At 41.8% G+C, this 22,474-nt stretch overlaps 1 protein-coding gene across 3 annotated transcripts in view; it reads right to left on the bottom strand.

Annotated features, from left to right (window-relative positions):
- Positions 1-22,474, bottom strand: part of TJP2 (tight junction protein 2) — a 97,847-nt gene that overhangs the window by 51,120 nt on the left and 24,253 nt on the right. The window lies entirely within an intron of this gene.

The following is a 22,474-nucleotide window of genomic DNA, read 5'->3' as shown; positions in this document are numbered from 1 at the left end:
ATTTGTTTCCTTCTTTGTTTTTACCAACGGTGGGAGAAAGTGGAAAAGTACATTTTAGGTTTTTCAACATCTAGCAGAGACTTTATGGGATGCCTGGGGTTTCAAAGTTGGGTTTGGGATTTCAAAAGCACGGTCTTGGGGTTCCAGTCATTCTTGGTACTCTAATGTATGTTATACTAAGGGACCAGACCAAGCAGTTTGTAAGTGTGAAGAGTACACTATCTGAACTGTCTGGGGTTAAGGTGTGTGATGAATCTGGACCACGAGATGGAGACCATACAGGAAGCAACTTGAAGCACAGGCAAGAATGTGCGCTAAAAAAGCAGACGATCTGGAGTGGTCTTGGTTCCGTCACTTAGCTGTGGGATCTTCGATAATCTGTCTCCACCTTTAGAAGATGGGGAGGGATGCCTGTGTGGCTCAGTCGTTTCAGCGGCCAACTCTTGATTTCAGCTTGGGTCGAGATTTCACAGACGTGGGATCCAGCCTTGTGTCAGGCTATCTACGGTAGGCATGGAGCCTGCTTGGGATTGTCTTTCTCCCTCTCTCTCTCTGCCCCTTCCCCCTGCATGCGTTCTCTTTCTCTCATAAATAAATAAATAAATAAATAAATAAATAAATAAATAAGTAAATAAGTAAGTAAATAAATAAATAAATAAATAAATGGGATAATACCTCAGAGGGCCACTGTCAGCCTGAAATGAGGCAACCTCTACAAAGGGCATGTGCTAAAGAGGCATGGCAATGTTCAAGTCATTCCCTTGGACTCTACAAGAATAAGTTCCTCATAAGCATTAGAACAGCATAATAGGAGGGATGCCAGGGTGACTCCATTGATTAAGCGTCCAACTCTTGATTTTGGATCAGGTCATGATCTCATGGTTCATGAGTTCGAGCCTCGCATTGGGCTCTGCTCTGATGGCACATGGAAGCTGCTTGGGATTCTGTCTGTCCCTCTCTCTGCTTCTCTGTCTCAAAATAAATAAATAAACTTAAAAAAAAAAAAACAGCAAAACAGGGTAGGAAATGAATAAAAGTTTGCTTCAAATCTTACACCAAGAAGGGCAGGAAGTACAATGCTCAGTACTCAGTTGGGCTGTGTGGGTGAAGGCAGGCTCACCGCACAGCGGCCAGGCTCACCCCAGGGCTCACTGGGTCCTAGGAGCAGAGAAGCACAAGAACCTAGGCAGGGAGGGGAGACACAAAGCAGCTCCTTCCTGGACTCTGACCATTCTTTAGAAAATACTTGAGCTTCCCTGATAAGGAAATAAATACTTCTGTCCTCAATTTATGCATACTGCCCAGAAGTCACAGGCATCGTACCACTTAAGAATTCCAGATTCTTCTACAGTGATTTCCAGAAGTCACAGTTTCTGCCCTAATTCTTTTCATCGTATTTTAAAAAGTATGTAACAAAATTACCATCTTAATCATTTCTAACTGTACAGTTCAGTGGTGTTAAATATTTCAGAGTGTCGTACATCCAGTCTCCAAGACTCATCTTGCAAAACTGAAATCAACACCATTAAACCACCTTCCACTGCCCCCTCCTCCCAGCCCCTGGTAACTACCATTCTACTTTGTTTCTGAATTTGATTACTCTAGGTATGGCATCTAAGTGAAGTCTTACAGCATTTGTCTTTTTGTTTGGGACATATTTCACTAACCTAATGTTCTCTGTTCATTCTTGTTGCGTGCATCAGAATTTCCTTCCTTTTTAAGACCGAATGATATTCCACTGTATGTGTATACCACATTCGGTTTATCCGGTCATCCACTGATGAATAAACACTTGGGTTTGCTGAACACTTGGCTATGCTGAACAGTGCTGCTGTGGAACATGGATATGCAAATACACTATCACTAATTCTTTACTCATTCACTCAGCATATGTAACCTGCTGGATGGACTCTGAGGATCAAATGAAGGTTAAAACAGATATGGCACCAGGGGCACCTGCCTGGCTCAGTCGGAAGAACATGCAACTCTTGATCTGGGGTCATGAGTTCAAGCCCCGCACTGGGCATGCAGATTACTGAATTGAATGAATAACACAGATACGGCATTGCCCTCAGGAAGCTTAGCAAGAGCCAACACCTAATCTCATGGGGGGCGGAGGGGAGAGGTGTGTTTCCCATGAGCAAATCACACTGAGATGAGGTCTGAAGAATGAATGGGATTGGGGCTGGGGTAGGGTTGTGCATGACGAAAAGAATAGCACAGCGCAAAGATCTTGAAAAGGAAGGGGTGGGGAGTCCACAGGGAATGGCCACCAGAACCACTGCAGGCTTTCCCTAAGAACTGTTCTACCAGAGACATCGAAAGGACATTTTGTGGGGGGAAGTAGCCTCCATGAGAAGATCTCAAGTTTAGGAATTTACCTTCGCAAAGATTCCTAAGCTCTGTATTCATAGTTTTGAGAAAACTTTACTGAGCAGCAACCTGGGGACTGAAAGAAAAATTACCCTGAGTCACTACCCAAGGCGGCCATAGTCGGTAGGAAGTAGACACGTAAGCAGGAACAACTCTGCTCCTGCCACAGCAGATGAAGATAAAGGCTCAGTGTCGGTGCTGGGGGGATACAAGCCGAGTCCTCCCCTCACAGGAAGGATTTTAATGAAAAAAAGAAACAATAATAAACAAGTAAACATATATTATAATCTCAGACGGCAGTAAGTGCCATGAGCTGTGACACCGGAAAGAACTAATCTTAAGAAAATCTGAACCACTCTCCAAGGAGAGGGGACAGTAAGCACAAATGCCCTGAGGTGAGACAGAAGCTCATTATGTTCAAGGAAGAAAAAAGGCCATGTGGGGCGGGAGCGTGGTGAGCGATAAGGTAATGGCAATTACAAAGAGCATACCCCTCTCTTCCGCCACGAAATAGGGTCTTATTTTAACGGTCAAGAAGGATTTAGTAAAAATTCCAATCACCGGGCACAATTTCAGGACACCTAACAAATAAGCAGGAACCACTTCTGCTCAGCAAAGGCAGAAAATGAGCTCCACTCTCCTCCTAAAATGCGTAATTTTTAACATTATAAACCAAGTCCTTGGCTCTGGGACACTTGTCTGTAGTCTCCTCAAAGTGAACCCTTCCTTATAGTAGTAAACCAGTCAGCAGTGAATTAATAAACAAGTCCTTTCTCTCTGTGACCCTCCCCCGTTCATGCTCTGTCTCTCTCTGTCTCAAAAATAAATAAACGTTAAAAAAAAAAAATTAAAAAAAAAAAAAGGGGGGGCGCCTGGGTGGCTCAGTCGGTTAAGCGTCCGACTTCGGCTCAGGTCATGATCTCAAGGTCCGTGGGTTCGAGCCCCGCGTTGGGCTCTGTGCTGACAGCTCAGAGCCTGGAGCCTGTTTCGGATTCTGTGTCTCCTTCTCTCTGTGACCCTCCCCCGTTCATGCTCTGTCTCTCTCTGTCTCAAAAATAAATAAACGTTAAAAAAAAAAAATTTAAAAAAAAAAAGTCTTTACATGAATTTTGGTTTACCAATAAAAACCGTTCATAGTTTATCCCACAAGTATTTCATTTTCCAGTGCGGTAACAAGGCTGTCACCGGCTCCTCACCCTCCCTTCACAGCCGTGCAAGGTGAGTGCTCACGGGCAGCAACTAAACTGTGGGCACGGTGTACTCACGCCGCACCTTACAGTGTGCACAGTTAAGAAAGTGATACACATGAGGTACAACAGGGATTTCTGACAGGTCATCAGAATTCATAGGATTACACCTCAGGCCCAATGCTGAAAGGTACTAGAGTTACTGAAGTTTTTTGAACCCCATCCGGAACCTTCAGTCTACATTAAAGAATTGGGAGACAATGACAGTATGTCTCAGGGAGGACGCAACGGTTGTTTGGAAAGCAGTTGTGCTAAAATGCAAAAAGCAATGAACCTAGACTCTAACAGGCACTTCCAGCCAAGACTCTGACCTTCCAACCCACCCATGACCTTGGGCACACACTCAATTCCATTGCCCCTTGGTACAAACAAGTATATCACTATCTATTTCATACGGGGAAATGAAGAAAACGCCCATGGAAAGGACTGTAAAATCCAGGCCAGTAAGCTTTCGAGTGGGAGGTTTATTTATTCATAAATACCCCTGAAAATGGCAGCCATATGAGGTTGAAGTGAGAGCGCGGTGGGCCATCACACACACTTGGGTCCAAGCTAGCTCCCTATACATTCTACAAGTTCTGTGACCTTGAGCAGTTTACTTGGTGAGGCTCAGCTGCCTCATCTGTAAAACAGGGAGTTGGAGCCCCGCGTCGGGCTCTGGGCTGATGGCTCAGAGCCTGGAGCCTGCTTCCGATTCTGTGTCTCCCTCTCTCTCTGCCCCTCCCCCGTTCATGCTCTGTCTCTCTGTCTCAAAAATAAATAAAAAACATTAAAAAAAAAATTTAATAAAAAAAAAAAAAAAAAAAACAGGGCTTACTACATCTACCCTATTTGAAATGTTGTGAGGACTGAGTGAAGCGGTATTTGTAAAAGCCTTGCTAATTCGTCACAGAATGAGCACTCCCAATAAAGGTACCCACCAAAGGCACTGCAGCGACAATATAACGAGATCATTCCCAAGTAAGAATTGCCTGTTTTGTCTTCCGGAAGAGCACAGTAGTTAAGAACATATTGTGGATTCCAAGAGAATTCAAAGTATACGTCCACACAGAAATGTGTACACAGATGTTCACAGCAGCATTATTTATAACGGCAAAAAAGTGGACACAATCCAAATGACCATCAACTGATAAATGGGTAAACAAAATGTGGTATATCCCCACAATGGACTATTACTGGGCCATAATAAGGAATGAAACACCAATACATGCCACAACATGGGTGAACCTTGGAAACATTTTAAGAGGGGCGCCTGGTGGCTCAGTCGGTTAAGCATCCGACTTCAGCTCAGGTCATGATCTCACACTTTGTGAGTTCCAGCACTGCATCAGGTGCTGTGCTGACAGCTCAGAGCCTGGAATCTGCTTCAGATTCTGTCTCTCTCTCTCTGCCCCTCCCCGGCTTGTGCTCTGTCTCTCTGTGTCTTTCAAAAATAAATAAAAGTTAAAAAAAATTTTTTTTTAACATTTTAAGAAGCCAGATAGATGTAAAAGGACAAATACTGTATATGATTCCATTTATGTAAAATGTCCAGAAGAGGCAAATCTAGAGACCAAAGTAGACCAGTGGTTGCCTAGGAATAAGAGTTCAGGGAGAAATGGGGGTGATTTAACTAATGGATATGTGAATTATTTTTTGTGCTGATAAAGATGTTCTAAAATTGACAAGGTGATGGTTGCACAACTCTGTGAGTATATTAAGAACCACTGAATTGTATACTTTTATTGTATGGCATGTGAATTATATCTCAAAAAAGCTTGTTTCTTTTTGTTTTTAAGAAGGATGCATCAAGCATTCCATAATCACAAAGTCGGGTTTCCAATTTCTGCTTCACCAGTTAGGCAAATTACCTAACTTCTCCTTGCCTCAGTTTCCCCCATCTGTAAAGCAAGAGAAGTAACAACACCCACCTCTCTAGGGTTGTTGAGACAATTTAATCAGACAGTGCATGTAGAGAACTCAGGGTAGTGCCTGACACAGAGAAAATGCTCCATCATTTTTTAGCTATTATCAATATCATCTACAGAAATCTGTAGACTTCTGTAGACTCATCTATAGAAAAGACTTAAGTCAGAGAAGTAAAGTGACTTGCTCAAGTTCATACAAGTAAAAGGTGGCAGAGGACACATTCTAACCCAGGTCAGTGTGGCTACAAAGCCTGTATCCTTTCCATGAAGAACGCTGCCTTCTTCCCCTGTACACTGATGGAGCCTTTCAGAAACTACCTGTGACCAGTCAGTTCCCTGGCGTTCAAACCAAAAAAAAAAAAAAAAAAAAAAAGCATGGTATTATTGCTTGGGCACTAGATGGATCCAATCCCTCTGACAAGCTTGACGATCATTTCCAAGTAGTTGGCCTGGGTTCAGTCAACCTGGCTCAGCAACTCTTCTGCAGTGACTTCGGAAGGAGAGGGTGCAGGAAGGGAACCGGGTCAGACTTTATTCCTGGCTCTTGAAGTAGCCAGCTAAGTTATAAGTTCCCTGTGGCTGTACCTCTGTGAACACATGTGGAAACAGGGGCACCCAAAACATATCATCACTGACTGAACATCACAACGTGCCAGACAATATGTGCTAAGTGTTTAATGGCTGTTAACCATTAACCCTTCTAAAAACCCAGTTCCTCCCTTTTTTACATATGAAAATATAAGGTCTGATGAGCCCTGAAACAAAGAATTGATAAGCCAGACTTCATTAAAATGACAAATCTCTGGGGGTGCCTGGGTGGCTCAAGTAAATAAGCATTTGACTTTGGCTCATGTCATGATCTTGTAGTCCAAGAGTTCAAGCCCCACATCGGGCTCTGTGCTGACGGCTCAGAGCCTAGAGCCTGCTTTGGATTCTGTGTCTCCCTCTCTCTCTGCCCCTCCCCTCTCTCTCTCTCTCAAAAATAAACATTAAAAACTTTTTTTTTAATTAAAAACTTCTGCTCTGTGAATGGTAATGTCAAGAGAATGAACAGACTAACTGAAGACCAGGAGAAAATACTTGTAAAGATGTCTGATAAAGAACAATCATCCAAAATATACACAAAAACTCTGAAAACTCAACAAGAAAACTACCTGACTAAAAAACAGGCCAAACACCTTCACAGACACCCCACCAAAGAAGATCTGCAGATGGCAAATAAGCATATGAAAAGATGTATAATACCGTATGTCATCAGGAAAATGCAAATCAGAATAATGAGATACCACTGCACATATTAGAAGGGCCAAAATGTGAAATAATGACAACATCAAATGCAGTGAGGCTGTGAAGCTGTAGGAAGTAGCGAGAAGGCAGAACGGTACAGCCATTCTGGAAGACTGTTTGGCGGTTTCCTTAAAAACCAAACATATGCTTATCATACAGTCCAGCAACCATGTTCCTTGGTATTTACCCAAAGGAGTTGTAAACTTATGTCCACACAAAAACAGATGTTTTTAGCATCTTCATTGAGAATGACCAAAACTTGGAAGCAACCAAAATGACCTTCAGTAGGTGAATGGATGAATAACTCCATGTGATGCATCTAGACAATGGAATATTATTCAGCATTAAAAAGAAATGAGGGATCAAGCCATGCAAGGACATGGAAGAAACTTAATGCATATTGTGAAGTGGAAAAAGCCAATCTAACAAGGCTATATACTGTACGATTCCAACTATATGGCATTCTGGAAAAGGTAAAACTGTCGAAATAATAAAATGATCAGTGACTGCCAGGATTAGAAGGAAGGAGAGAAAACAGGCAGAGCACGGAAGATTTTCAGGGCAGTAAAAATACTCTGTATGATATCATATAATGATAGATACCTGTCATTGTTTTACATTTGTCCAAATCCACAGAATGTACGACACCAAAAGTCGACTGTAATGTAAACTATGGCCTTTTGGTGATAATGATGTGTCAGTGTAGGTTCATCAGCTCTAACATACCACTCTGGTGGGGAATGCTGATAATTCTTGTAAGGCTTGATCCTGTGTGGGGGCAGGGGTATTTGGGAAATCTCTGTACCTTCTCCTCAATTTTGCTGTGAATCTTAAACTGCCCTAAAAAAATGAAGTCTTAATTAAAAGATATATAGCATATATCCTGAGATACTAAGGAACTTGCACATGGCTCCACAACTAGAAGGTAGTGGTTACAATTTGATTCTAGATCTGCATGAGTTCAGTTTTAGTAAGATATGGGGGGGGGGGGGGGGGGGGGGTGTGAAATCAGCAGGTAATTACATTTAAGACATCTATGTTCATAATTCTGGTACACTGAGCTATGAAGTATAATTGTCATTTAAACAGACCATTCTTATTTGTAATTATAAAGAAAGCATTAATAAGCCAAAAAGGAAGGTGCTAATTTGGAAACAGGGACACACAGCCCTGTCTACTCTATGATTTTGAATCTGACTAAGCCCATACTACATTAAGACACAGCTTCACTTAAAAAGAAGAAAAAATACATATAAATCACCACCCCACGACAGGTACCAAGATAAAGAAAATTATAAACTGCTTTGTCAAAAGGTAGGTTAGAAAACCAATTATTAGAGTGCTCAGCTAAATCCTGCCAGCAGGGTTGGCCCTAATGACACCCAGACTCAACTGTCCATCCAGACCCATCCGAGGCACCATCAGAGGACGGCTCACACAGAAAAGAGTGACTCAGTGCCTCCACCATCTGTCACTTAATGGTTAATTAACTGGTTAATCCCCAGAAAGCCAGGGAGCCTCCAGAGTCTGAAGCTTCAAAGACATGCCTTTTCTATCAGAATTGGGAAGTACATGCAGGTCTTAAACAAGACCTCACATTTAGATACTGTCTTGCCCACACCTAGGGCTTATTAGGAATGCCAAATCAAGCCCTACCTTGGACCAGTTGAAAAGAATATGCACTTTACCAGGAGCACCCATGTGATTAAGGCACACACTGAAGTTGAAGAAGCACTGGGCCAGCAGTGACTCCAACAGAACTCTGAGCTATAACAATATTGTCCAGTACGGTAACCACCAGTTACCTGTGGCCACTGAGCATTGGAAATGTGCCGACTGCAATTAAGAAACTAAATGTTTACTTACACTTATAAATAGCCACATTTAGCATATAATGTATTAACCGTATCCCTAGCAATTTAACGTTTCCAGGTTTTTTTGGACTACTTTAATACTATGGCAAAATTGTAGTGCATGGAGCCCTCTCCGTAATTTGTAGTATTTCTGAATTGAAGACCGCAAACATTTCTAAGCATTTTCATATGTCCTGACCCATTACTTTTAAAAGAAGTTCTGGGTGGCTCAGTTGGTTAAGCGGCCGACTTCGGCCCAGGTCATGATCTCACGGGTTGTGAGTTCGAGCCCCACGTCAGGCTCTGTGCTGACAGCTTGGAGCCTGGAGCCTGCTTCGGATTCTGTGTCCCTCTCTCTCTCTCTCTCTCTCTGCACCTCCCCAGCTCATGCTCGCACTCTGTCTCTGTCAAAAATAAATAAATAAAAAAAAAAAAAAAAGAAGTTCTGGCAATTCACATTAGCAAGATAAGTCAAATGCCCTGTTTTTTAAATGCCACTTTGAGGAAAAATAAAAAAACATACTACAGATTTACAGAAACAGTTACTTGCTTTCATACTTTAAGGATCCTTTTGGTAATCTTTTAAAATTTTTCCTTCAAGAAAAAATGAATGTGGGAAAAAGATTTTGAGTTCCCTCTGTAGGCATGCTGGTAAAACTTAGTAAATGATACTTTGGGGGTTTGTGTGTTTGTGTGTCTTTAATGGAAATTTATTTAATTAAACTTCCTTTCTTTATAAGACACATTTCTTTGACATTTTGAAAACACTAATTTAACCAGCTGTCAGTATGAGACATTAAACCATTAATCTATGGATAAGATTTAAAAGCTTACAATTTATGGCTTCAACCTAATATGTACTTATTATATATTTAAAATATCAAATTCGGTAACTGAAAGTTTAGCACAGTGTGTGTCCCCTGCATCTCATGGAATCAATGGAGAAAAACAAAGAACGATCAGCTGCACTGGAACACACTCCATTAAGGGGAGGGGGCAGCAAAGACCAGAGACAGGAAGGGGAAAGGTGAGGTTTCCTGTATCCACCTCCCACACTGAGGCCAAGTGAGAGACCAAGCCAAGCTGTTAAAAATACTGAAAATGCCAATCAGCAAGCCTTACTAAGGACTTTGACTTAATAAGAAAACACAGTAGATGTAACTGAGTCGAGTTAAACAAAAATAGTCGGGCTTCCAATGTTTTCTTCTCATGACAAAACGTATTAAATAAAGAAAAAGTTAAGGTGGTTGAAACAGTTCTGTTCTTAAACTTGGAAAAAGATCTCATTCGGTGGTCTAATACCTTATACACCATTATTATATAAACTGAGCCCAACTGGGTCCATAAAATAGTGTGTAGACACCTCCTCCCCAAATCTGCACTGTTCCATTATTGACATGGGAAATTTTAAATAGGGGTCAACAACTTTTTTTTTTAAGTCTGAATTTCAGCAATGTTGAGCTCCTCTCAAAAAGAATCCATCTTTGTCTAGTAACATAAATTGTTGGTAGAAATTATATGCGATCTTCAAGTATGAAAAGACACCCAACATTTCTCTTTTGTGGAACTGGAAGTTGTCAGGAAATCAGAAAAGGCCATTGCATAGTAACATATTATCCACTAGATGGTGCAGTGATGCAGAAATAAAAAGAATGGTGTTTCCCTTCAAATTTAAAATTGCAAAATGTCATTTAGAGGAAATCAGAAATGAACCTTAATAATTACAATAAAATCCCGCCATTGTAGCTTTTATGAGATGCAAGATAAATTTGCAAATGGGGGGTACTAAAAGTAGAAAATAACAGTCATTCATTAACATTATAAAAACACAAAGGCAAAGGCATATTATAATACATAATCACCCTACAAAGTTGCTAACCTGGCTCTGGGTGCTGTGGGATATTCAAAGAAAATTAAGCCATCTGGAAAGCAGAAGATAGCACTTTCTAATTGTTCATCACTGGACCTAATTGGTATAGAGGAACGTAATTTTCAGAAGACAGACGTATAGAAGTTAAAGTTTCAATGAAGAAGGTGGAATCCATTCATTGATTCATTCAACACATATTTATCAAGCACCTCTCTCATGCCAGGCTTTGTACTGAGCACTTGAGATTAGACAATGAGGGTAACAAACAAGGCCCTGCCTTCATGGAGCTCACAGGCTGATGAGGGTCAATGTAAATCAAGGAGTCAGTCAGCAACTGCAGAATTAAAGCTGACAGGTGCTAGGGCGGGAAAGCACACAAAGGTCTAGAATAGAAAGAACTTGCCTCTTCTGGGACTCAAGGAAGGCTTTCCTTCTCAGTGACCATGTGGAAGTAGGATATGCAACTCACTGAGGAAGGACAGACAAGAGACCACCACATCTAGGGCACAGAGAGGGAGGCGGGGGAGGGGGGGCAGGGGCGGGGTGGAGCCTGGGACTCAGGAAGAATTTTGGTGTCATCTATGAGTAAGTAAAAGTCTGAGGCAGGTCAGTGGTACAGGGAGATTTGTATTTTTACAGGTTTGAGTCCAAGTTCCTTATTTTACTGAGAGCCAGAGAAGAAAGGTAAGCCTAGGTCGACAGCCCCAGCAGGTTACTAGACACAGGAGGTGGGAAAAGGAAGACAGAGGGGCCTGGCACTGATTCCACATGCAGTACCGGCTTCTAATCAGCTGAAGCCAAGGGGCTCATCCAAGGGTTTAAGCCCCATTCAGGATCCCCTTTCTCCTGGGAGAAAAGACAAAAGCTAACCATACTTTCTAAGCCAGGTTCAAAGACACCTTTGCAGTATTGTTACTAAGGAGTGGGCAAGAAAAAGGGGTCAGGGGAAAAGACAACAACACAACACACTAAGCTCTCTCTAGCTATTCTACTTTGTCCCTGGTTTGTCACTAACCAACTATATGACCCCAAGTTCTATGAGCATCTTGGGTGATGATACCCATCTCCCAGGGTTTTTGTGAAGACTGAGTGAGAATTATATGTGGGAGTTTTTATAAACTCTAAAGCACCACATGGGAGGGGTGTTCCCTATATTAAGTAAGCCACACCCTTAAAAAGGGCATTGTGGTATAAGTTCAATAAAAGATTTAAAAGATAGATTGCATTGAACATTTAAGTACCTGTGTACCAGGCTTTGAAAACAAAGACCTAATCAACATAGGACATAGTCCCCACCCTCAAGGGATGCTTGTTTGTAGGACGTAGGAAGGCCTGGAATAGTACAGAGAACAATGACAGTAAATGCTTATGAGCTGGGATATCAGTCACTGATAGGACTCCAAAGCCTTTCCAAGTCTCCTAAGCCAGAGGAACACCAATGACTCCTTTTCTGCGCTACATTTCTTCAAGACTTTGAAGATGATGGCATCTTATTATAATCTTCAAGTTTTCCCTGATAGGAAAGAATGAATTGCTTAAAACTGAAATAGTCAACAACGCAGAAACACAATAAACAGTAACTGTTCCAAAGCTGGAATCCAGGGAAATAAGAACATCCAAAACCCAGACAGAAGTGTTTGATCATAGAGGGTGATTTCAGTTTTATGGCCTTTCTGCATCCTTAAAAAAAAAACAAAAAAACAAACAAACAAAAAATGTGCTTTGAAGTATACTTTCTCCAGTTTTTTGTGCTTATGTTAACTGCTTAATTTGGAGGAAGTCTACACAAACAGCCTCTGTTATCAGTCACCTTCCTGGACTGAAACCAGAAAGCAAACCAGCCCTTGAGTGCTCAGGCCCACCCCTTTCTCTCTTTCACTTTCCCACAGCCAAAAAGGACCTCAGACAAGAGTGTCCTCATGAAGCCAGAATCTTTCACAAGTCAGCATCCTGACATGCCTATTTCCAGATAGCCAAATGGGCGAGAAACTAAGCATCCTGTTTATGGGAGTTCTAAAACAGAGCCCGGCAAATGTTTTCTTAAAGGGTCACATGGTATGTATCTTAGGCTTCGGAGGCAAATGATATTACATGAATACTGACATAACCAATTTTAAATGTACTCATTTAAAAAGGTAAGAACAGGCGCACTTGGGTGGCTCAGTCAGTTAAGCCTCTGATTCGGCTCAGGTCATGATCTGGCAATTTGTGGGTTCGAGCCCCACATCAGGCTCTCTGCTGTCAGAGTGGAACCCGCTTTGGATTCTCTCTCTCCCTCTCTCCCTCTCTGTGCTCTCTCCCACTCCCACCCCCTCTCAAAAATAAATATTAAAAAAATAAATAAATAAAATTACAAGGTGAGAACAATTCTTTGCTAGTAATACTAGCAGGAAAAAGCAAAAACAAAAAACCAACCGAACAGGCAGTTGGCTGTAGTGTGCAAACCCTAGTCTAAACTCATGCAAAATTTAGTAACGACCTACTGATGTGCAGGTGTCTGTTCACCAAGACACAATCTATACATGCAAGGTGCTCACACCGGTACTGAGGGAGGTGCACACACTTCTTGATCATTGCTTTCCTTCACCTTGGTTTCCACTCTTATCCTCAGTAAACCTTAGGACTGTCCTTAGCCTCTATTTGGGGATAATCCTATTTTGTTTGCTTATTTCTTTACTTTTTTTTTTTTGTTTTTAATTAATAAGGGGCAAGTTCTGAGCGGGTACATAATCCGAAAGTTAGATCACTTCAAAGTGAACTATGCTTGGTTTTGGTAGAAACAGAACTTCTCTGGTTATAATTAACCTAAGCTAAATTCTGAACGTTTTCACAGTTTCCAATCACATACCGCAGGGGAAGCTGGGCTAAGAGCAAAATCTTGCTTCAGATAATCCTCAAAGTAGATCATTAACTGCATGTGTTGGTATTATAAACATTGGGCAAGACACTGTGTGAAGAAATGAGTTCCACAAAGAGAAGTAAAAACCTTGGTTCCTGATCTCAAGCTGGAATGCTGTCTGCACCCTCACAAAAAGAGAATGAAGATGTGTCACCCACAACCCAAGGCACATGCTGCTTTAGAAGAGATTTTTTTTAATATTTATTAATTTTTGAGAGAGCGGGAAGACAAAGTGTCTGAAGCAGGCTCTGCACTGACAGCACGGAGCCTGATGCCGGGCTCAAACTCACGAGCCGTGAGATCATGACCTGAGCCAAAGTCAGACATTTAACTGACTGAGCCACCCCGGCATCCCAAGAAATTTTTTAAAGACAGGGTGTAAACACTGAAGTTTCCATCGTCCACCCTGAAGTGTGACTTAGAATCTGGTCAGAATTCTACAGCCAGCATGCGTTGCGGCTGAGCTTAGGACCAAGAGTCAACATTTCCAATAGGTGTCAGCTTGAACGGACTGCCCATGGAAGCTCATGTAACTCATCAACTCTGGGTCCTTGGCAAAGACAGCTGTGTGGTGAGGCAGTAAGGAAGAGAAAAAGCACCCTTGCGAGGATTCCCAGGGGCAATCGGAAAGAAACAACATCTGTATTTGGAACCTTCCCAGCTGTTTCTACCTCTTGGGCTATATGCTCTGATTGTCCACATCCCCCCACCCCAATCTGTCCAAGGGTGAACACATGGTACTCCGTGGTGGCTGCCCCACCACCAAAATATTCCAACTCCAAAATTCCCACTCTGTCTTTACCCTCAATCAAAACTTTCACTATATCAATGCATGTGGTCTTGGCTACATATGAAAAGAAAGCTCACTGTTCTGTTGCACATGCAAGTGTGAGTATCTGGTAGCCTAAATCTGGAATATGTAATGTTTTAAAAGATGTACTTTGGTCCTGAGGTAACTTGTGATGGAATTCTGACCCTTACCAGCCAAGCTCCCAAACACAGCATGTTTAAGACGTTCTAATTCCACAACCCACGTTCTTTGTAGCCACAAGTTCTTCTTGACATTAACAACAATTGCGGGAGTTTTGGGCGGGGGGTGAGGGAGGGGTGAAAACACTCATTTCTAACTAGAGGCTGTGGAAGTGAAGAAAGTCTCTCACAGACAAGACATTCTTAATATCTGTATAATAAATTGTGGTTTTAGCTAGTTTTTTATATAAACTACTTCCCCATAAGGCTGTGTCTTACTCATCTTTGAGTCTTTGGGGCCCCATACAGCAATGAGCACAAGCAAGTCATTGAAGAATAAAAACATCTCTTAAAAACACTCATGTATTATCATCACTCATGATTCCCTGGAGGGAAAAACTTCTGTACCCTTTCAGTGGTAATGCTTAAACTCCCAGAAATCAACAGAGGACTTTTAGCTTCTCCCACTATGTCTCTGCCCATCTGATTCTGAAAAACAAGAGGCTGGTGGAGTTGGAAGAACCTACTGGTTTTGAATTAGTCAAGTGGACCTTGGCTCAAATTCCCTGCCTATCACACTGAGCTGTGTGACATGGGGCAAAGTACTTAACACTTCTGAGCCTCACTTTCCTCACCTATCAAATCAGGTTTTAACACCCACTTCTAAGTGGGTGGAATCAGTCAGTGAGATCTGCACCAAAGGTCTAACACAACGTCAGTCACATGCTTCCTCCCCCCACTTCACTAGAGGAAAGTTAGAAGTCCCACAGCATAGAGCAAAACCTGGGCCCCCTCATGATTAGGCATTTTTCACAAACATCAGTTTTGCTGAATACTTGGGAACTGAGTAGAGTGGGTCTCTCCCCAATACACCCATAGTTGTAGAAATGAAGGACACAGCCTCAGAGCTGTTCTGCAACGCACACTATTAATGCGTATTTTAGATGTGGTGGGGTTTCTTGTTGTGTTTTGTTTTGTCTTTTAGATTTGTTGGTCCAATAATGAAAAGTTGCTATTTCAGACAGTCTCCAAGCCACCTACAGGGTACTTTTTTGCAGGGCTGGGAATATGGTAAGAAGAGGGAGAGTATACACACCCATTCGAATCACACTTCAGTCCTGTAGGACTTACCTGCTCCATTGTCTTCCTTGTGCTTTCCTTCACTGACTGAGCAACAATGTGATGATGTCTGGACTAGGAAGGCAAACTCCAGACCTGCCCTCAAGAACCCATAATCAACCCCCAGCACTGAGACTGATACCCCTCCCAACACTAGGCAGAACACAGCCCACCCCCCAATCCCCCCAGAAAACAGTCTGCCATTCTGAAAGGATAAACACATGCACTGAAGTTGAGATCTCACTGAGGACTTTTTTTGCAATTCATTGTTTCCAAGCATTTGTTTTGATCAAGTTCATCCCAATCGAAAAGCTCGTATTGCTTCTTACGAAGATAACGGACTATCTATGTAGCAGACGACACAAATAGAGCCAATATATCCAGGTTGAAACAAATGAAAGAGACAGACAGACATGACAGCACCCCAGTTTCTGTGATATTTCACTGCATAAATCATTATCCCAAATATAAAGCCAAAAGAACAAGTCTGGTAACTGTCGGGAGTGACAGGTTACTGCTGTTTTTTTCAGGACAGTTCACGGCTGGGATATAATCCAGTCAGGTCAACATTTATATTTAATCATCCAGTCATACTTAAAGACCACTTAGAACAACAATGCAGTTGTTACTTGGAGCTTACAACTAAGCCCAGTGAGCTTTTTTACCTCACAGTGACGTGCGTACTCTCCTTTGCTTCTGTTCTATTAATAGGTGAAAGATACTCTTTGAGACAGCGCATACTGACTGCAAATATTTTGTGGTAATAAATAGCAAAAGCATTGGCAATTTATGTTTCCTGGACAAAGTAAATCATAAACACGATACTCAGAAACTTAGCAATGCCTGAACTAACTTTATTTTTAACCCAGTTCTGTTTCTCCACATTTTACAGAAGAAAGGCTCACAGGGAAGTTTATCTTTAAAAAGAGGATGACTAAAATTCCTGAATGTGAGGAGGTTTCAGGATGGAGGAAGGTGATGTGTGATTTCAGCTGCCTTTCTTAATTCCCTAACTTTTGTGGAAAATCAGTTCGTGCCAGAACTTACTAAAAAAAAAAAAAAAAAAAAAAAAAAAAAAAATCTAAGGGCCACTGTCAAATAAAAATAAAGGCTGTACTTTCCAAAATACACAAAGCAGCACCACACATCTCTTCCTGAGGCTGTAATACTACTAGCTTAAATATTTATAAACACCTGGATCAGAATACATATATATTTAAAACTAATCATTTTCATTGAAGGAGTGAATTAGGTCAGTGCCCTTAAGAAGCTCCCTATCAGCTCTCTTTTCCACTCTCCAAACAGTGAAACCCTTTGTCCATTGTATTAACCACTGTAAACTGTTTGGACATCCATTGTTAGCCCTGGCCGACTGGGTAAGTCTGGCTAAAAAGAGAGAAAATGGGATTCTGTCAATATATTTCTAACACAATCAAATTTAAGCAAGCTTTGCAAAGCCAGCTCACTCTAACTGCTACACCAGGGGCTGAAATGAAGTTACTGGTCATGCTTATCTTGGCACTTAGAATATTTGCATTCCTATCGCTTCAGGTTTCTCTGCAAGGAGCCTTCAGAAGTAGCACTATAGATACAAGCCTACAATAAAATCTTAGTCAATAAATCACTTGGCCAACCCCCTGAAAGCAGTAATAGTAAGATCCCCAGGAAGTAAAAAATGGATTCAGTTAGTTCAAGATGTTTAAATGTCTTAAGAGCAATACACTATAGCTCACATTTCATAACATAAGCTAGAAAAAGGACAGTCACCATTGCCAAATGTTTTAGTAGACTAGAGTGTGCTGCCTGCATGAGATTCGAGGCACCAAATAGGATAAAAATCTAATCTCTTTCCATTTCATTTGTCAAAAGATAATTAAAGTTAAAGACAGAAAAAGGGAACGTCCTTTTTAGCCCATCTATCAATAAGATTTACACATCACCCCTTACTTTATTAAAAACTAACAAATCAGAAGGACTTCCAGAAGAAAACACTCATTAAGCTTCATAAAGAATACATCAAAGCAGCTGTTCTTAGAATTAAGTCACCTTTCAGCTTCTGCATTAATCGGTAGGCTTGCAAATTATAATTTCTCAAGCTTACTCATATAGAAAGTACCTAGAATCACAGATCAAGAGCAGAAGAAGCTGAGGCCCTTCGACGAAACAGTTATGTGACAGGTGGGTCTTACAGCAGCATCCATGATCCAGCAGGTGACTATAAAGTCAAAGGACGGATTCGGAATGTAAGTTACAGAAAGCAGTCTTATGACTGCTTTGGCATCCTGTTCTTCTATAACAATGAGGATACTAAGAAGTTATAACCACTGTCATTCAGGTTGCCAGTGCAACCCCAGGAGGTGTCTATCCCATTTCTTGTTGGCTGGCACTCATCTTCCCTTGCTCCCAGAGGCCAGAAACCCCAGCCCTCTTGCCAACAGGGTGCACTTGTTTAAGGTCTGGAAGGAGAAGGAAAGCAGATGGCCAGCAGTGGCAGGCAAAACTGGACTTCCCAGACCTGAGCTTTGTAACTATCGTTAATTCCCTACCATTTCAGCCACCTCTGGACTGAAAAGACAGAGAAGGTAGAAGGTGTTTCAAGGTCCTGGCTCTGAGCCGCAGCAGCTTTCTAACTTTCCAGGCAGGGGGACCCAAATATGAAAGCCAGTGGAGTGCCCTTGGTTTTCATCCCTCCAGTCTCTTGTTTTGTAGGCACTTAATTGTCTCCATTAAATTCCTTTCTCCGTGAAATAGCCAAAATGATGTCTGTTTTCTTCACTGAGCCCTGACTGAGCAGGTACACAGTGCCCACTGTAGAGCTGAGAAAACCAAACACGGAAAAAATAAATTGCCTGAGGTAGAGCAAGCAAGCGGCAGGACAAAGGAATTCAAACCCAGGTCTGTCCAACTTCAGAATTACAGAATGAAAGTCAAACATATCCCCGATGCATGACCCAGCAATTCTACTCCTAGGAATTTAGACAAGAGAAATGAGTGCGCGAGGCCACTGTGTTGGTGATTTCCACAGCAGCTTCATTCATAATAGGAAAAAAAGAGACGAGATTCCAACAATAAATGGAATACTACACAGCAGCAAACAAGAACTACTGAATCACATAACACAGATGCACATCAAGGAGGTTATATTGAAGAAAAGAAGCCACTGGTGAGAGAAGTCAGAAGAGAGGTTCCCTTGTGGGTGGGGTGGTAACAGTAGGAAGAAGTAGCAAGAGAGAACCTTCTAGAGTGATGGAAAGTCCTGCTTTTTGATCTAGGTGGTAATCACACATTCATGTAGGAGTCCGTCCAGCTCTGGAACCAGATGGTGGTGGATGCACAATATTGTGGATGCACTAAATGCCACTGAACTATGCACTTCAAAATGGTTAAAATGGTGGGGCTTGTGCTACATGCACAACACAAACAAAAACAAATTTATCAAGCTGTCCACTTGGAGATCTGTGTATTTTACTGTGTGTAAATTATACTTCAACAAAATGCCAGGAAAATAACAATATAAGAGAAGCTCCATTATGAGGAAACGAGCTTGTGAGGACAGACCCCAGATGCCACTGTTTCTCTGGGAAAATTTTTCTGTTTCAGGCACATTTTTTTTAACCTCAGTTCTTTGGTAGAAACTGAGTCCACCTTTCCTGCCTCTTCCTGACTCTGGTAAAGACATCTGCAAACTATGCACTTAAGCAGCATAAGTAGACTAAATATTTCTCCCAGGCCTTTGACTAAAATTCAGACTTGGGTCTGCTAGAAAGAAGGCCACCAGGGGCACCTGGGTGGCTCAGTCGGTTAAGCATCTGGCTTCGGCTCAGGTCATGATCTCACGGTCCGTGGGTTCGAGCGCCGCGTCGGGCTCTGTGCTGATAGCTCAGAGCCTGGAGCCTGCTTCGGATTCTGTGTCTCCCTCTCTCTCTCTGCCCCTCCCCTGCTCATACTCTGTCTCTCTCTGTCTCAAAAATAAATAAAAACATTAAAAAAAATTGTTTTTAAAAAGAAAGAAGGCCACCAGTATTTAAGATGAACTTGGCACCTCTTCATTTCACCATGTCGTTGCTTGCCTGGTTTTAGACTCTAACAATAACACCAGAAGGAAGAGCACAAATGTTTCCAGTTCCATTTCTGGAAAATCTCAACGGGTGTCTAGGATGCCACAAATTTCTCTCCCTTCTTAAAACTCACCCAGACACTAAACAGACCAGCCCAAAGTAGGCAAGTGCTCTGCCTGAAGTGATGCTCAAAGTTGAGTGACAGTGAGTGATTTTACGTCAGGCAGTGAACAGTGAGGTCCTGCGACAGTAACCAGGAGGCTCATGTTCAGCGGTTTATGAAGAACAAACCAGAACGGGCTCCCAGCTGCAGGCTTCCACCTTACTTTCCACACTCCTGCTGCAGGTGATGTGGCCCTTGTAAGAGAAGTCCACAGGAAAAGAAGGGGGTGTGGGAGACTCCCAGTAGGTAGCGCTTACTGGGAACACTGGAGGGGAAGAGGAAAAAGAAAGAACGATTCTTAAGCGACTCGAGATGACTACAGATATTGGCTTGGGCTGCAGAGCAAGGAAGAGAATACGGCACACACTGTGATGGTGCATTATTTAAGCTGCAACTGAATAATAGATCTTTCCAGCACTTCATGAGCAGAACAGCTATTGCCACTCTCGAGTTCTCAGTTTATCTGTTAGAAAAATATCTTTCAGAGAAAATCCACTGGACCTTTTCTTAAAAGAAACAAACAAACACAAGGTTTTTAAAGCACATGGAAGCACTTTAAGATGACAAGAACCAATAGAAGTTACTTAGAATGTTCTCTAGGCTTTACACCCAACCACTGAGAAGACTTCAGAGACCTTCAAATCAAACTACTCATTTCCCTAGAGAGACACTAAATTTACGTGCCTTACCTGAAGTCACCCAACTAATTAGTGGTACAGCTTATACACCACTACAGAAAAGGTTAGTATATAACTTGACAGGTCTTTTTCTTACTACAAACCATCTCATTCACTATATAAATGTCAGGAATCCACTCTTCTGAGTTCCCAGTGAGTCTTCAATTCTTATTGGTTTATGAAACAAAAGCCTTCCCCAGATCCAGTCAGTTGGGTGTGCTAAGCGTAGTAGGTATGTCTGATGCCCCGTCAGCTTCTGGGGTGACCCAGATGACTCAGACCAAGGAAAGGCTCATGGCAGACAGGAAGTGACCGGCATGTAGCAGACGTGATAAGGGCTCTAATAAATACTGGCATGTGCACACTAACCAATCATGGGCGAGAAGGAAACTGATTCAGCCTGAGGGAAGAAGGGTAAGGGAGGAACCGGGCTTCTAAAAATGAGCTCACAGGGAAGTTCCATCTAAACGAGTCATTCTTTCACAAACAGAAATGGTCAGTTTTGCTAATTAATTCCCCCAAATAATTTCATTCTGCTGCTGCCACATCCACATATATTTGCGAACTGTCTTCCAAGGACGGAGAATGGGCTGGTTGCCTCTCACAGCGTAGACTACCCTCCTTCCCAACACAGCCTCCGGGTCTTAGGTGTGCTCCACCACATTAAGGCACAAAAGAAACCCCGCAACCTAGAACGTGGAACACTTCCTTTACTTCTGTGATAATAAATGGCTCTCAACAAATGGTTCTCAACAAAGCCATATTCGGAACATTATTTCCTCCTCAGAGGAACAAAGGTCTTAGAAGCTACAGGTCATAGGGGCACCTAGGTGGTTCAGTCAGTTAAGTGTCCAACTCTTGATTTCGGCTCAGGTCACAATTCATGAGATCGAGCCCAGCATCGGGCTCCACGCTAATAGGGAGGAAGCCTGATAGGGATTCTCTTTCTCCTTCTCTGCCTCTCCACCCCCCAAAATAAATAAATAAACTTTTTAAAAAAGTTACACGTCCTAAAAAAAGTTCTTTTACTAGAAAACATTTCTCCTGTTCACCTTCAACTCAAATGGCAAAATCTAGAGTATCTGCAGTGTTCTCTCATCTCTACCAAAGGTTTTCTTTAATACAATGGCAAAGATACAGCTGGACTTTAATCATTATCTGTTAATTACAGCCTAGTAACTGTTACTTACCAGGAACTATCCCCATAATTCTCTCACAATGTATTATACATCTTCCTCCAAATGCCTTTGACTTGTCACTAACTATAAATATATAACTATATATTTAGTCTCATATGGGGTGTCTATCAGATGAGGCATACTATAATTAAGCTTTCAAAAGATGATGCCATCTTTTTCTTGTGAACATAATGTATATATTTCATATGGCTGATTAAAGTCTACAATAGAAAATAATAATTGCCCTATTAATTAATTCTAGAGTCTGACTTTACATATGCATAGAGGTAAAATTTAGAAAACAACTGCATTCAAGGATGTGACATGAGATCTTTGTCATGATTAATGGTGTAACTTGAAATTTGTCAGTTCAGCTTCCTAAAACACAAATACTTTGGGCACCTGGGTGGCTCAGTTGGTTGAGTGTCTGACTCTTGGTTTTGGCTCAGGTCATGATCTGTGGTTCATGAGTTGAAGCCCCATGTCGGACTGTGTACTATCTCTCTCTCTCTCTCTCTCTCTCTCTCTTTCCCTTTCCTTCTCTCTCTCAAAATAAACTTTAGAACATATATTTTATTCACAAAAGATCTGTGAAGTGTATGCTGTCACCACTACTAGTATTCCTCCCACACATACGCAATGTTGGGGAAAGAGAAACAGAAACAGAAACACTATAATCCATGACTATTCTAATTAGGCTAAATATTAGCCTGAAAGTTAAAATAAATATTCATTATGATAAAAATGTATATTGCTACGGTCTAAAATGTATAAGGTACGGGCAGGAGTGCCTGGCTGACTCAGTCAGTAGAGCCTATGACTCTCGATCTTGGGGTCAGGAGGTTGAGCCTCACGTTGCACAGGACTGGGTAGA

Source organism: Panthera tigris, chromosome D4, assembly GCF_018350195.1.
Source record: "Panthera tigris isolate Pti1 chromosome D4, P.tigris_Pti1_mat1.1, whole genome shotgun sequence".
In the NCBI taxonomy this organism is placed as follows: domain Eukaryota; kingdom Metazoa; phylum Chordata; class Mammalia; order Carnivora; family Felidae; genus Panthera; species Panthera tigris.
The sequence above is the reverse complement of the archived record's forward strand: the minus strand, read 5'-3'. Positions and strand labels throughout refer to the sequence as shown.